We start from the raw sequence: 14,550 nt of genomic DNA, 5'->3' as shown, positions 1-14,550 counted from the left end.
TCTCAGTGTGGACAATATAAGGAAATTTGATATGGCTTAGCAAAGTTCAGGTACTCCTTTTTCTCAGTTGCAAGGAAAGAAAATTGATGACGCCACAAGTTTAATGCTAATTGATTTATTACCTGCCTAAGCAAATCCTGGGCAATGCAATGGCAGGCTTAGACTTAAAGCAAATGATTTACAAGATAATGTTTGACTCCGGGAAAGGGTAATCAGATCCAGATACAATGGATGATAGGATAATTGAGAAGAAATAAAAGAGGATAAATTGCCATGTGCTAATGAGTTTACAGGCCCTAATGGGGAGGACATCAGTTTTAACACTCAGGTTATGGGCTAGGAGCAGGGGTTTTTTGTTTTTTGGGTTTTTTTCTCCTCTTTTCCCCTCCTCTCTTCAACAGCTAAAGATGTAGTGCTGAAACAAACCAAGATTAATAGTGTCCTACTCACTTACTTAGCCATTCTTTACACCTTAGACAGCTTCCTGCATTAAACGTGTGGTTGTTTTTTTAAACCAGGTTTATCCAAAGCAGTTCACCTCAGTTGGAAGCCATACTACCTATTTCTAGGTTAAGGCACATCTGTTGTTTGGGGACGAATGACTCAAACCAGTATTTCTCTTCCTTCTTGCAGCACAGGCTGCCTGATGAGTTTGCAATGTCTTTGCAGGTCTCTTTAGGACTATACGAATATTTTGAAGCCTTTATACAGTCTCACTGCACTCAAGTTTTGAAGCAGTTGCCAGAGCAATACTGTCTAACATCATGATTCATTTTTATATCTTTCTCCCCCTCCATCCCACATCACCACCTAGAACCAAGGACACTTTATTGGTATTTCTGATTACTGCTGTAGCAGTCTAAATTTTTCAACAGGATGGGGGTCTCTCCAGCCCTGATGTAGAAATGCACTATATGAATGGTGCAAGCCACAGAGTAATAAAAAGACAGTGGCATGTGCTGTTATTGGTAAGGAATACAGAAATGAAGCACTTCCTTAGAGACCAAGCCTCTATTCCAGTGTAAGGCTTCCAACAAATGAAGTTTAATATGATGAATTGTGGTACGGTTCCAGAATGAATACAACTCTCAAAAATGCAGCTCCACTGAAGCTTTTAAGTTATAATACACACAACATGTCCAATACTCAGTTTTAAAGAGAAAGAATCCTAGTTAATATGCACAAAAATAGCTATGTCCCTTCTGAATTAAGATACATGAAGCCTTTTCCCAAAAGCTACATGCACTTCAGACACACAGACACTAATTAATTATAAATCCTATGCAATCTCTACGCAACTAGCCGCTTACGGGAGCTCTCTGTAGACAGGGAGCGTATGAGGAGGGCAACGTTCATTCCTGACCAGAGAGCGACCCACTAGCTGCACTGATGAGCGATGCCCAAACGAGCACTCCCAGCAATGGGAGTAGGCAAAAGACAGTTGGCCCGCACTAGTAAAATATGCGCTCTGAAATCTGCTCCAAAAAGCAGCCGCAAGTTTTGCTCGTTAAATTGACTTGTAAGAGTTTTCATCATCTTGACCCACTTTTTAACATTCACTTTAGAATTAGAAACATGAATCCCAAAAGCACAAATCAGTAAACAAAATGGTTTGATGCTGGTACCGTTCAGAGATGCAGGAAAGGGAAAAATTACTTTTTTGATGAACTGACTGAAGTGAAAAGCCTGATCATAGAAACTTTGAGATCTAGATGCATTCAGGACCAGATACAAAGGTAATGGGTGCTGATCCTTCTACAAGGAAAGATGCAGTAGCAAACTGGTTAAGGCACTTGTGCCGGAAACCAGGAACAGACTTGTATCAGAGATCATCCTCTTCTCCCCCTGTTTTATCAAGTACCCCCTGGAGCTAAACATTGCCAGACTGGATGATTTAATGTCAAAGTAAACAAAGCTTTCATAGTTTCTTCCACCAAATAGTCTCTGGTCTAGTTGTAAAACAAAGAAGAAAAGAAAAAAGAAAATATTATTAAATGTATTAAATGTCTTAACATATTACAAGCCTTAACAGATTAGCATGTTCATTCAGGGAAACCAGCCTAGAGTGGCAAACTTCAAATGGTTGCAATTAGTACAAGAATTGTTCTACTTGAAGCAACTTGCCTTTTCTGTTTGAAAGGAACACATAATGTAAGCTCGCAGGTCTAGTATCAGGCAGTTATTGTACAAGCAAACAGGATATGATAGGTGTGACTGAAGTAATTGTCTCTATTCACTCCACGGATAAAATATGGGTTCAATATGCTGGGAAAAAATGTTGACTGAATATTGAAGAGGTTGCTTGTTTGTTCATAGATAAAATTAAAAATGCCACCAGTAGCTACTGACTTTGCAGCTCAGACAGGCCCATAGCTGATCCAGCCTCCATTTTCACATCTATGGGAGTTTTTCCATTGACGTCAGTGGAAGTTGCATTAAATCCCAGTGACCTGTGTGTTCAAATCCACTTCCTCTGCTGAGCCGTCCGACATTCACCCATGAACAAAAATTAATTTTAGGAGCAAAATAAATGAAAGTCTTCACTCTTTTGATCTGCCACCTTCAAATCTCTGGTCATCCACTGCACTGGTGTGTGAATTGTGCTGATGCTCTGCTTCACGTTTCAGTCCCTATACTCAAAACCGGAGTTTTTCTCTGGGCCCTGTCCAGCACCAAATGCTTTTTCCCCACTCAGCAGTTAATACACGCTCTGTCACTGAGCGCACACAGTAAAGCTGAAGTACAGTACGACAAGACCGACCTCCTCTGTAGCAACACCTCACCTGAGAAATTCAACAGTGCTTCATGCCACATGCCACCTCCTACTCACCCCATATTCAGCAGCACCTCTGGCGAGATGGAGCTTGTGAGCCCCACTGAGCCTCTGATATCAGTACCAGGGTCCTCAGTGACTCTGGCTTCAGGAGCGCAGTGGAATCGCAGCCTGCAAAGTGTCAGGACGCCTGGCAAGCTGGGGCTCCAGGCAACACTGTGCCCCGATGGTACCAGCATCCCACCTGCTGGGACCCAGCCGCACAGGCTCTACCACCAGAGCAGCAGCAATTCTGCCAGTGGGACACAGCTGGGCAGCAGGGGCAACCCTACCTTTGTAAGACACACCAACAAATACAGATCTGTTGCAGACCCAAGAATTCATCCGAGGAAGCGTCTCTTCTCCCTTCAGTGCCATGGGGCCGCACCTATCCATTACCACCCTTGATGCTTTTCCTTGCATCATGCCATCATTGGCAAGTGACAGCCAGTGATTTTAGCACAGCAGAGGCACAGAGCCACGTGCCAAAAACACGCATGCAATTTCTGTTAGAAACGCAGTATTTGTGCCTCATGCTGCTTGGCCACGCTTACACTCAGTATGAATAGGCAGACTGGGAGAGCTACAGAGAGTTGCTGTGAGTTACACATAACTGTGCAAGCCTTCTTGAAAGTCAGACCAAACTGACAGCACATTAGGAGGCCAGAAATAAATGTAGGACCTCCTTTACAATTAAGTGAAATCACTTGAACCCCTAATGCTCAACAGGGACAGTAGACCACGCCATACTTTTCAGTTGCTTTTAGAACATATGGTCAAAGGCAAAGAGGCACTAAACTACCAAAACATATCATGCCCGTATAAGCTTATGCATATGAATAGGGGCACCAAAGTCACATGTGAGTCAACATGCTCTGTTGATCCTCACGTTCTAGCATGGCTATAGGGAGGACAGAATAGGTCCATTTATGTGCTATCCTATAGATGCTCTTGGCCTCATATTTCATCACTTCTACATATTACACTACATCTGAAGGTAGTTCTTCCCCTAAATATCTTTGTTTTCTAGAGTTACTTTAGTTTTTTATTTTAACATTATTCCCCATTGCATTCAGATCCTCAGCCTGCGAATGCCATTTTAGCTTTAAGGACACACATGTTCAGTAGGAAATTTTTACCATCAGATGATCTGACTGTAATAAAATGTCTTTCTTTTTTGCCGAGACAAAAATCTTGTATTTATCCACTACAGCTCTTCCAAAACCCTTCAAAACCTCTATCTGCCTCTCTGGCACACCTGGCAAATCTACACATCCATCAAGTAGCAAACTAAAGGGGCAAGGGGCATTTTGGGGGACTTTCACTCCATCTTCCCTCAACCACCACTAGCCTGTTGTCCCACATCAATCGATGGAGGTGTGGCCACACGGCTCCACAGCTTCCCCTCACTTGGATCAGAGCAGTACTGCCCAGGCACACAGGCTGGCGGATCTCTGGAAAAAACTTCACCGGTATGAAAGAGCATTAAAACACCTCCTTGTCTGCAGTGGTGCAGGGCAGCTGCCATCATTCCCACAGCGCCACGTCAGGAAATATTTTATTGTCTCTTAGCTGTGCCAAGATTTTCAAAGTGCCTCACGTGCTTAAAAGGCAGATTTTTTAGAACCTGAACTCAACACAGTTAAGGTGAGAAGTGTGCACCCACATGCAGGAGCGTGTCTGCAGTCAACATAGCCCTTTGTGCACAAGCCCGTCTCAGTACTGACATGCATCTATGAAGACATGACATTGAGCACCAGGGCTCAGTCAAAATGTAGCTGCGTACAGGTGCAGGTGAGCACGAGGGTATTCAGAGGTGGCCTGGAAGGAAATCCTCAGTAGCCACAGTACACAGACAGGATCAGTTATAAAGGCTCATACAACGCACAGAGGAATAGCGTAACTCAAGTGTATATGCCTTGAAAGGCTGCAGCCTTGAATCCATTCTGCTGAGGTCTGAGCTTCAAATAGCAGGCAGTCTGGAGGGAAAGGCTGCTCTTGTGGTTAACGCACTGGAGGAAGAATCAGGAAGTCTGGATTCACTTCTCAAATTTGTTCCAGCTTTCCCGTGGGAACAAAAGGTTTCTAGCTAACTTAGGTGGTTTTTAAAATTGCTTCTTTATTTGCTTGATGCCTCAGTTTCCCATCTGTACAAGGTGTTAACGTTTATTGCCCTCCTTTGTCTGACTTTATCCCTTTCAAATGCGCACATTCCAAGGCAACAACTGTATTTTACTAGGTGTGGGGAGCAACTGGGGCAATCCATCCTGATCTCACCAAGGAGCTGCTTCATGCTGCTGTCATACAAATATAGTAACTGGCATATCATAAGTGACAAATGGTATTCTTAATACTACCCCCAACACACACTTTTTCAAGTTGAGTGAACTTGTTGGCCCTCTGGCTAACAAAATAGGATAACATTTAGGATTAGCTGCCTGTAAAGTCACATACAATACATAGTCTTCGAATTCAGCTATGTCTGCCTTGGACTTAAAACAAGTATTGAAGAAAAATCAGATGTTAAACAGTATTCTAAAACATTTTTTGCAGGGTGCAGAGAACAATCTTCACTACAGGTTCATATGCCTTAGAGGTCATATGCCAGTGACTTCTACTTGGTGCCACTCAAAATAACTGAGACATAATGTTTTGAGAATCAGAGCAGAAACAAACTCAGTCCTAACTCCGGATGTACAACCACTGCTGTTGTGCTATAGCTTCTCCACTCTGCTTCAGCTTTAGCTAACAGATAAAACTCAGAAAAGGGAAATGCATGTGGGGGGGAAAAAAAAAAAAAGCAAGCATAGAGCATGGATAAGCCATGCACAGATATTGGTAATTTCACATAGGTAGTTCTCAGAGGAGCTGTACTGCACACCTTTGACCTTTAACTGGAGTGCTCAAACATTGCATGTAATGATGACTACCAATGAAAGTCCTATGCTGTGCTTGGCTGCACTTTCTATAAGAGTGCCAGCAGTAAGATAAATGATAAACTGGTTCACTGGAGTACTAGTGGTTTGGGGGCTATTGATTTTTGGTCCATTCTCTTTAAAAGTGAGATCTAAAAAGTTGACAGAGGGTCATTAATTTCATCATATACTTGTCGTCTCATCCATAACCAATCCAGGGGCTGAGTGCGCTTGTCACTCTCTGTTTGCACTTTATTTGTTTAGGTTTTCTTTGTGATTCTACATTTTCCCGCTTTATTTCAGCTTTGCGTTTTTAGGGTTTTTTATTTTATTTTTTTTGTTATTGTTCCCCCCTGCATCCCAGTGAGCTTCTTCCTTTGGAATTCTACTGCAAAAGTCCCTCTATATAAATATATATTTATATGAACAGTAAATTCAATGGCTTCATTATCAAGTCTGTGCTAGGAAAGAAAGTCACCTCTGCTTAGTGCTATTCATTTAGAAAGAAAAAGATCCCCATAAAATTCTTCAATTTTAATTGTCTGATCCAAAGGATTTTGACTGAACAAACACTTGTATAGGGACTTCAATGTTTTATTCAAACAAGACCCTAAAGAAAGAGCTGTGGATTTTCCCCCTCAGTTCTGCAGGTTCACAGGAGTGTTCGTGTACGATATGGAAAAAGATGCAATTTAAATGAACATATGACCATAACTGCTGGAGCTCACTTTGTTGCAGTGCTGATTAGGCCTTTGGTGACTCTTTGCCATGTATTAACCAAAGAAAACTTTTACCAGCACTCACTAAAAATGCATTTCAGTGACATTTTAGTTTTCAGTAGAGTGACAATGTATGGAGAATTCTCCATAACAAATATTTAAGATCAGGAAGTCTTTAATACACCTGGTGGATAAATATCAATAGCAGGAAGTTACTCACATAAGAATTGCATACAGTAGGCAGTTAAAATATATTTCTTGGTAATAGTGTCATCCGTCTCTAAACACCAAGTCCATGTACACTGTCTCTTTTGTAACCCAACAGAAAAGTGTATGTAGAAAGCAAAAGAAAGTGTGATTAAGTACTACAGACGATGGCAGGAAAATTCAGTATTAATAATATCACAACCTGCCAGTAGATCTCTGTTTTATAGGTGAAGAAATACATTTCTACTTTAAAGTGTGTTTTTATATACCCTTGAGTGCCCAACTAGCTAAACTACCAAGGGAGCTCTACATGATTTAGAAGTTAATCCTTCAAATGGCTAACAACTGAATGCCTCAGCTGTTTGTAGTTTCCTACTGCTGGCTAATTTCATTTTTGTTTCATGTGTTCGGTGGCAAGCTTTCATTGTTCAGAGCTCTGACACCAAGGTTGTAGGTGTAGTTAATTTAGTTAAAATGAGGCTGGGAACATTCACGCCATGTTCAGCTTGTTACCGCTAGACCTCTGAGAAGTTGAGGAAAACATGCCTGGAGAACAAACAAGAACTTTAAAAAAAAAAAAAAAAGAAGGAAGAGAAACAAAGGGAGGGAGAGAAAGCAGATAAAGGAAATAATCCAAATTTACCAAACTCATTAGCATTAGAGAAGCCTGGGGTAGGGGGCGTGAGGGGGAGGAGAGAGAATTAGAGGAGAGAAAAATAAAAGTAACCATTTAAGCTCACTTTTTTGAGAGCCATAAAACTTGAATGTGTTGAAATATTAAATCAACTATTTTGGCAGTGTAAAGAACTTTATGAACATATCACTGAGCCTACCTCTACCTGTTCTCTTCCATCAATAGCAAAACCCATTAATACTCCTTTCTTTCTAAATCCCGTTTTGTTCATGGGACACTTCAGCGGTCAGAAGGATCAGAAATGCTCCAAAATATCATTTATATCAGTTGCTGCATAGTTCCTTACCTTCCATGCTTCTCAGAGACATGCAACTGAGCTAAGATGTTCTTCAGATTTTTTGGAATTTTTTAAGCAAGGACTCCACACCACTAAATGGGAGTAACCTAAAAGGTATGAACCCTTTCCCCACCCAACTCCCCAAACCTAGAAGCTTCTGACTGCCACACTTAGTTTGAATGGCTGCATCTGTTCAGCTAGTGCCCGTTTTTCTTCTTTCCATCCCCAACTACATAATGTAATATAGGCTGAACTTCATCTTAACCACAGCCGTCCCTCTCAGCAGAGAGGGGCTTGCCATGAAGTAGTGCCTGTAAGGCTTGCGCCCATGCTGGAAATTAAGCTTGGAGGACTTGGGAGCTGTGGCACTTCTTCAAAGTTCCCAGCTTAAACAAACAGCTTCTTAAAATCCTTATTATAATCTTGATTAATATATATATTATAGCACAACTACTGTTTGCCTGTAATTATATTTGACAGAGATACAAATCAGTGGTTTAACATGCTGGGAAAGGATTCATAAGAATTCGTAGTATTATGGACATATACATTTTTGTTAAAGCTCTATTGGTTTCTCTTTAGCATTTATCAAATCTCTCCCTTTATACAGGGATGTATTTATCTTTTTTTTTCAGAAAGTCATTAATTTTAGGGTTTGAAAAAATGAAATAGACAAAGTGGGTAATTTTTCACACTTAGAACAATTTTCCTACGATATTATGACTTTTTCTTGCACTGCTCCAAGAGATTAATATGGCTGTTATTTTTTCCCCACTAATTGGCTTTACAGATAGCCATGGAAGATAGCACCTAATAAAGCCAAACGAGACAGAGAATGTTAACAGCACTAGCCTGTCCCACAGGTTAGCACTAACCTGCGGGGTTATTCATTAAGAAGTAGTATTCTATAAAGGAAGTTTTTTTTGTTTTGTTTTTACAGACTTTTTAGTCAAATAAGTGGAGCATGCACTAAAAACATGAGAAGATGCTATGGTTATCCTGTTCTGCAAAGCACTCCAGCTTGTTACATGAACAGCCCCCATGTGCTGTATACGCAAACGAGAGCTGTCAGCACAAGAAAAAGGGCTATTTCCATTCCAGGCCAACAGGTTCTCCTCCAGCCCACCAGCCCTTCACACAAGCTTTTATATGTAAGTGCAGCATCAGCTTGGAGTGGGTTAACAACTTCTCCTGATCGCCTCCCTTCTCATATTATAGCATTGTAGTGGAGGCCGTATTAATACTCTGGTTTGAGAAGAGATAGCATGGGGAGCCATTACTGTAAAGCACCCAGAGTTCAGAGATTTATTGGCAAGCTTATGGTTCCTGTGAGAAAATAAAAGGACCATCTATTCTTACTCAGTCCAGCACCTCCTCAGTTCTGCACCATGCATCTGTGGGTCCCCACTTAGAGCAGGGCCCTTTCAGGAACTCTGACAGCAGAAATCCAAGGCTACTCTTTCCTAAAAGCTGCCAACATCCACTAAGGAATAGCCTTCTCCAGAAGCAAGCAAGACTTAAGGACAAATGAAGAATGTGCTCCTCCCTGCGTCAGTGCTCGGATGCAGGTTTTCCCCCCATATAATGCCTGCAGCCCCGCTCCCTCTCTGGCTTCTGTCTCCCGACATCCACATCAGTGGCATGAAGCGCCACCTGACTTTGTTATAATTTTATAGAGCCCCTTTACAGTCACGTGAACATGACTTTTGTTTTATTAACGAATCTCTCGGATAAGCTGTGACACACAGTATGAGCTGCCTTTTCTCCATATCTTACTAATTTTTGGCCTATATAGGTAAAAGTTATTACTACGACTGCTGACCTCTTTTCCAACATCGGTATTTCATCCTTTTCACTGGATTCAGACTTCTGCCAAATGGTAGCAGCAATCTGGGACCTTGCAGAGAGTCCCCCAGTGGAGATGAAATCATTGATACAACCACTAGCTGTAATTTGGCTTCTTACATAAGCAGAGCAGCCCCAGAACACAGACAGTAATAGACAGCTTCCAGACAATTCACTTTTACAGAAATCTCATATTGGTGCCTGGTTCCCAGGAAACCACTCTGTCCCCTTTAATTTGAAGTGATCCTAAAAAACTGTAGAATCAAACTGACATGTATAATATGCAAATATACCATAGCTCCTCTCAGTGAAATTAATTAATCTTCACTATTAAAAGTTTGGGCTGTTTTGTAGAGCAGTCAACGTTAGAAATAAAGATCTGACAAATAACACATCCATTTAAACCCACACGGGTATCTAGTTAGCATGAATACCTACAGCTAAACTGCGACTGGGACAGAACCAGAGAGTCTAAAGTCTCTGCTATCAGATGGGAGCTTTACAGACCATGGGCAGTTTCACATCTCTCCAAAAAAATGCAGCTTCTCACTATTATTATGATCCTTACCCTTGAAGGCAGAGCTTCATTTAAAACTGCAGAGCATGAAGACAGCAGATTAGGCTTGGACTCTCACTAAAATAAGAGTCACCAACATGTATTCGTGGTTTCAGAGCAAAGCTTAAAAATATGACCCAGTTAATGACAACACCTAGACATCATATTGGAGCAGTTGTTTCATCAGCAGCTCAGAGAGAGAAATATCTCCTACTAAATCCATGCCACCAATAATTCCCTCAGCACAGAAGCCTCTCCTCCACAAACTAACTAGCCTAAAGCTAAACAGAGCTTGAGAAAATACACAAAAGTAGGTGGCAGGTCTCCACTTGACTCCCAACAGCAACTTTCTTTGCTGAGCGACAGATCACGATTCCCCAGGACTTGCTTTCTCCATGGCTAGTCAGCTAACAATCTAGTTTCACCAATATTTTGATACACACACAAATTTCACACAGTTTACTATTTAACAGGCACAATAAAGCTTACTGTACATGACAGCAGACACCCACAAATACCTTGACGCAGGATACTCCATTTAGGAGCTGTATGTTTGGGACATCACCCGAGTATTTTTCCAACCTAAAACCCTTGTGCTCAGTAGCCTGTATGTTAAAATCAGCACTCAGAATAAAGCAGCTCTGGATTACTATCTAGGAGTGACTACTTCTTGAATACTTTATATTAAGACAGAGCAGTTAAAGCAGTGCTCAGTTATTTAGCTAAAAACCCACTGGAAGCAGAGAAGCCACACAAATTCCTACGTTATATATACATCCTCACAGTGAGGTTCGAGCAGGACATGAATGGAGTGTTTCACTCTGGGTGAATTTTATCTTGATAGAAGGCAAGATCTCCGAGTAGCCGATAATTTCATTTAATTTATGCTCTTTCCTGGCCTTCAGGGTTACCTCTCTGAAGGGAGCATACATACATATATGAACGGCATCTCTGCAGGCGCAGCAGCTACTTTTGGGACAAGCCCCCATTTCTCCATACAGGTGGACAATGTTTGAAGTGATCCCCTGGTACACTGTATAGTGAGAAAGAGTATTGATACTTTAGAGGTTGGATGGAGTAGTTTAGGTTCCCAGTGCATTAACCTCTGAGATAGTTTAACAACATTCTAACACAAGGGATTAAATTTAATATGAATCAAGTTGTTTCTCTGACTTTTTTTTCCAATCACTAGTTGTCACCTTTCTAATCAACATATGCACTATTTCAACAGATAATCAGACATTATAGAAGAAAGTAGAATAAAAATAAACAGTGGGCACAAATTAAGCAGTGAACCTGCGGCCTAACGTTTTCTACTCCTGTAGAATGAGAGAGACTGTCATGTTTGCAGAAGATAGGAAAAATGCAAGCATCCAGAATAGATGAAAGAATTCTATGTTCAGGCACACAATTTTTTATCTAATGAATTGTTTTATTGGTGCTTTGGTATAATAAAATATTAAAGGTCACCTTAAACAAAATTCTACTCTCAGTCAGATGGGCACAATTCCCACTCATCCCACTTAGTATATTAGGTGGGCCACTTCATAATGGTGAAGATCATCAATTTTTATTTTTTTAAACCAAACCTGCAAACACAGCAGTGGCAGGAGAGTTTTACCTATAGAGCTTCCTGTGAATTTTTTTCTCCTTCTCAAATACATGCCCCTCTCAGAATTTCATCAGATATAAGCTCAAGGTATCAAATTCAGATACAAGTTTTCCTTCAAAGCTGGAGCTGCTCACGTTAAGGGGTTGTATTTGAGGCCACTTTAAAAATCATATACAAATACAGCAGAATCCTAAACATGAGCTAACAGCCCCACTAAAAGCTATGGAAAAATTTGCCACTAGCTTCAATGAGATCAAAGTTTCTATAATTATATTTTGCTAAGAACACCGCTCCCAGAGTACCTCTGTACAGTTAGAAAAGAGCATGCAGCTCCTACTGTAAAAAGCCACTTGCCATTTTAACATTATTTGAAAAAGGGAAAGTTTTTTTCTCCAGCTGCATAAAATATAGAGAGAAAACTGAAAGACTACTCCTAGATTAGAGCTGTTGATGTGTTACACAAACCAGACTTAGAGGAAGCTTAAAGTTTTTGCACAAGAATTTAGCATAAGCATCTAGCCTGAACAAAGCAAGACAGTAAAGAAACCTACCACTCAGGAGGCAGCAGACAGGTTTTGACTCCTGCTCAGCACCACAGGCACTGGCCATTAACTCCTAAGCTGACTGAACCAATTTTAAAACTGCTTTTCACTGCAGATTCTGAACACCTGGAAGCTCCCGAGCCCAGCAGCAGGGTGAGCGGTCAGGCCCCAGGCAGGGCACGGGAATTCAAGGGCCCGGGCACCTGCAATACACCACAGTACTCCAAAAAAAAGACTCATCTTGGCAGAGCTCAAAGAAAGGTCTAAAGCAACACACACACACATCCCAACCCTCACTCACATACTGTCTTATTACAAGCCCGTTTGTAATTTTACCAACCTGCCTCCCTTTGCACGCAGCTGCCAATGGCCATGAGGTTAATCAATATTGCTCCTGGGAACACCTCTGCCTTGACCCGCTCCTGCGTCGGGGCAATTGCAGCTACCTGGAGGCTCGTTAGCCTGCCTCACAACGACGGAGTGCAACTGTCAGGCGGAAATGCCCGGGTCCATTACAATATTACCCAACAATCAAGGAATTGAAACTTCCTCTTATCCAAATTACAGCTGTGCCAGCCCCTCCAAGGTTCACTCCTTCAGCTGTCAAACCTGCTAATTCCAGTAGTTCTGATGTCACTGGAAATGACATTTCTGGCTGGTCCAAAGGAGCAGATAATTAACTTTATTTTTTAGCTTACAGAGGAAAACCATTCCTACAAAGTTAAAAAAATGGAATTTTCTTAGTACCAAACATTGGTCTCCTTGAAACACCACCCGTTGTAGTCAGTGGGACCTACTACTTGCCTCTGAGAAACAATAACGATGATTTTGATCTCTCACAGTATTAACACCTTAGCTCTACCATTAACTTTAGTGAAGTTATTCCTGCTGACATCAGTGGAACTGGGAAAAGAAGCAGCCCCAAGATTTTTTCTTGGCATTTGAGCCATAACACAAACCATTGGTAACTACTCTTTCGACCAGTAGGGAGCAATGATTTTCTAATTAAACAAAAATTCCTATGCTTTTTATTACAAATGTGTATCTACGAAGTCAAAATGTACAAATTATTATCACAGATATCAAAATACTGGACTCAGATGCATTTTTATTATACTTAAGGTTGTACCAATGTTTCTCTTTCAGTGGTTTATAACTTGGCTTAAAATTTTATTCCTGGCTGCAAACTGGCACAAAATTTGAAAATTTGAGAAAAACCAGTAGGCAACTATAAAACTATAAAAAGTAGGGAAATATTAAACATCCTTTTTACAGTAAAGATAATATTTTTATTTGGCAGATGAAAGGATTTTTAAAAAGATGTGGTATTCTAGCCAAAGCTTTTTTGTGGGGAAAATGTTCTTCTTTGCCCTGTCTTCCCACAAGATTGTTAAAAAACTCAACACATTTTTAGCAGAAGGTTTTGAAGACAAAGGAGAACACTGCACCCAGTTTTCAAAATGTGGTGCCTAATTTTCACTTGTATGTATCAAAGCAGCACTTGCTTATAGTAAAAGCAGCAGCATAAATGTGCCCAGCTAATTCTTTTTATATGTTATCCATATGCCTACCTTTTGATTAATCTGAGATCAGCACTATAGAATGCTAAAGGACTAAAATGCAGCCATGACTTATCAGAGGTTAAAATCACATGAGAGCAATCTAAATGTTTTCTGTTTTTTCTAGACTAGGAAAGGCAAAAAATAGTTCTACTCCATCTGGACTTCAGAAAAACATTTGGTGCAATAACAGGCAGCTAAGCTATTAGCTAAAATCATAAAGACAGAGACTAGTACAAAAAGACTTTTCAGGCAGGTAGAACACTGGTTAGGAGGAGATGACTATGAAAGGAGAAATAGCAGATTGGAAGGAGGTCATAGTGAATTTGGTAGGAAAAGCAAACAATAAGAAAAAGAAGAACCATCACCCTTTCAGAGGAAGATTAGAGTACCATTCAGGGAGAATTGGGTGACTTTGAGGAGCAGAGTACTGAGCCTGGGATAAAATAATGTGTGCTTGGGGATGAGATCAAGAAAACTTGTTTGAAAGCTGGAGCTGCAGAGGTGGAAACGACAGGGGAGGCAGGTCTCTTCCTTTTGTTGATTATAGTGACTGTAAGCTGCTAAGGGAATAGTTTTGTGACAAAGGCAGATAAAAATTTTTGTGAATCAGGACAGTCAAGACGAGGAATTCCTGTCAAGACAGGGAATTTGCGTCACTATGCATGGCACTGGTAAGACATCTGTGGAATGCTTCAAAAAGCATGAATTGAAACTGGAACACAAGGAAGGACTGCTAAAGTTAGCAGAGAAGTAAGAACTGAGGAAGGGAGACTAAAAGATCCTTCCTGATTTAGCTCAACAAAACAAAC

At 40.9% G+C, this 14,550-nt stretch overlaps 1 protein-coding gene across 6 annotated transcripts in view; it reads right to left on the bottom strand.

The window, feature by feature from the left end:
* Window positions 1-14,550, bottom strand: part of MECOM (MDS1 and EVI1 complex locus) — a 377,863-nt gene that overhangs the window by 250,834 nt on the left and 112,479 nt on the right. The window lies entirely within an intron of this gene.

This window comes from Struthio camelus, chromosome 9 (assembly GCF_040807025.1).
Source record: "Struthio camelus isolate bStrCam1 chromosome 9, bStrCam1.hap1, whole genome shotgun sequence".
NCBI lineage: Eukaryota > Metazoa > Chordata > Aves > Struthioniformes > Struthionidae > Struthio > Struthio camelus.
This window is presented reverse-complemented; position numbering and strand designations above follow the sequence as displayed.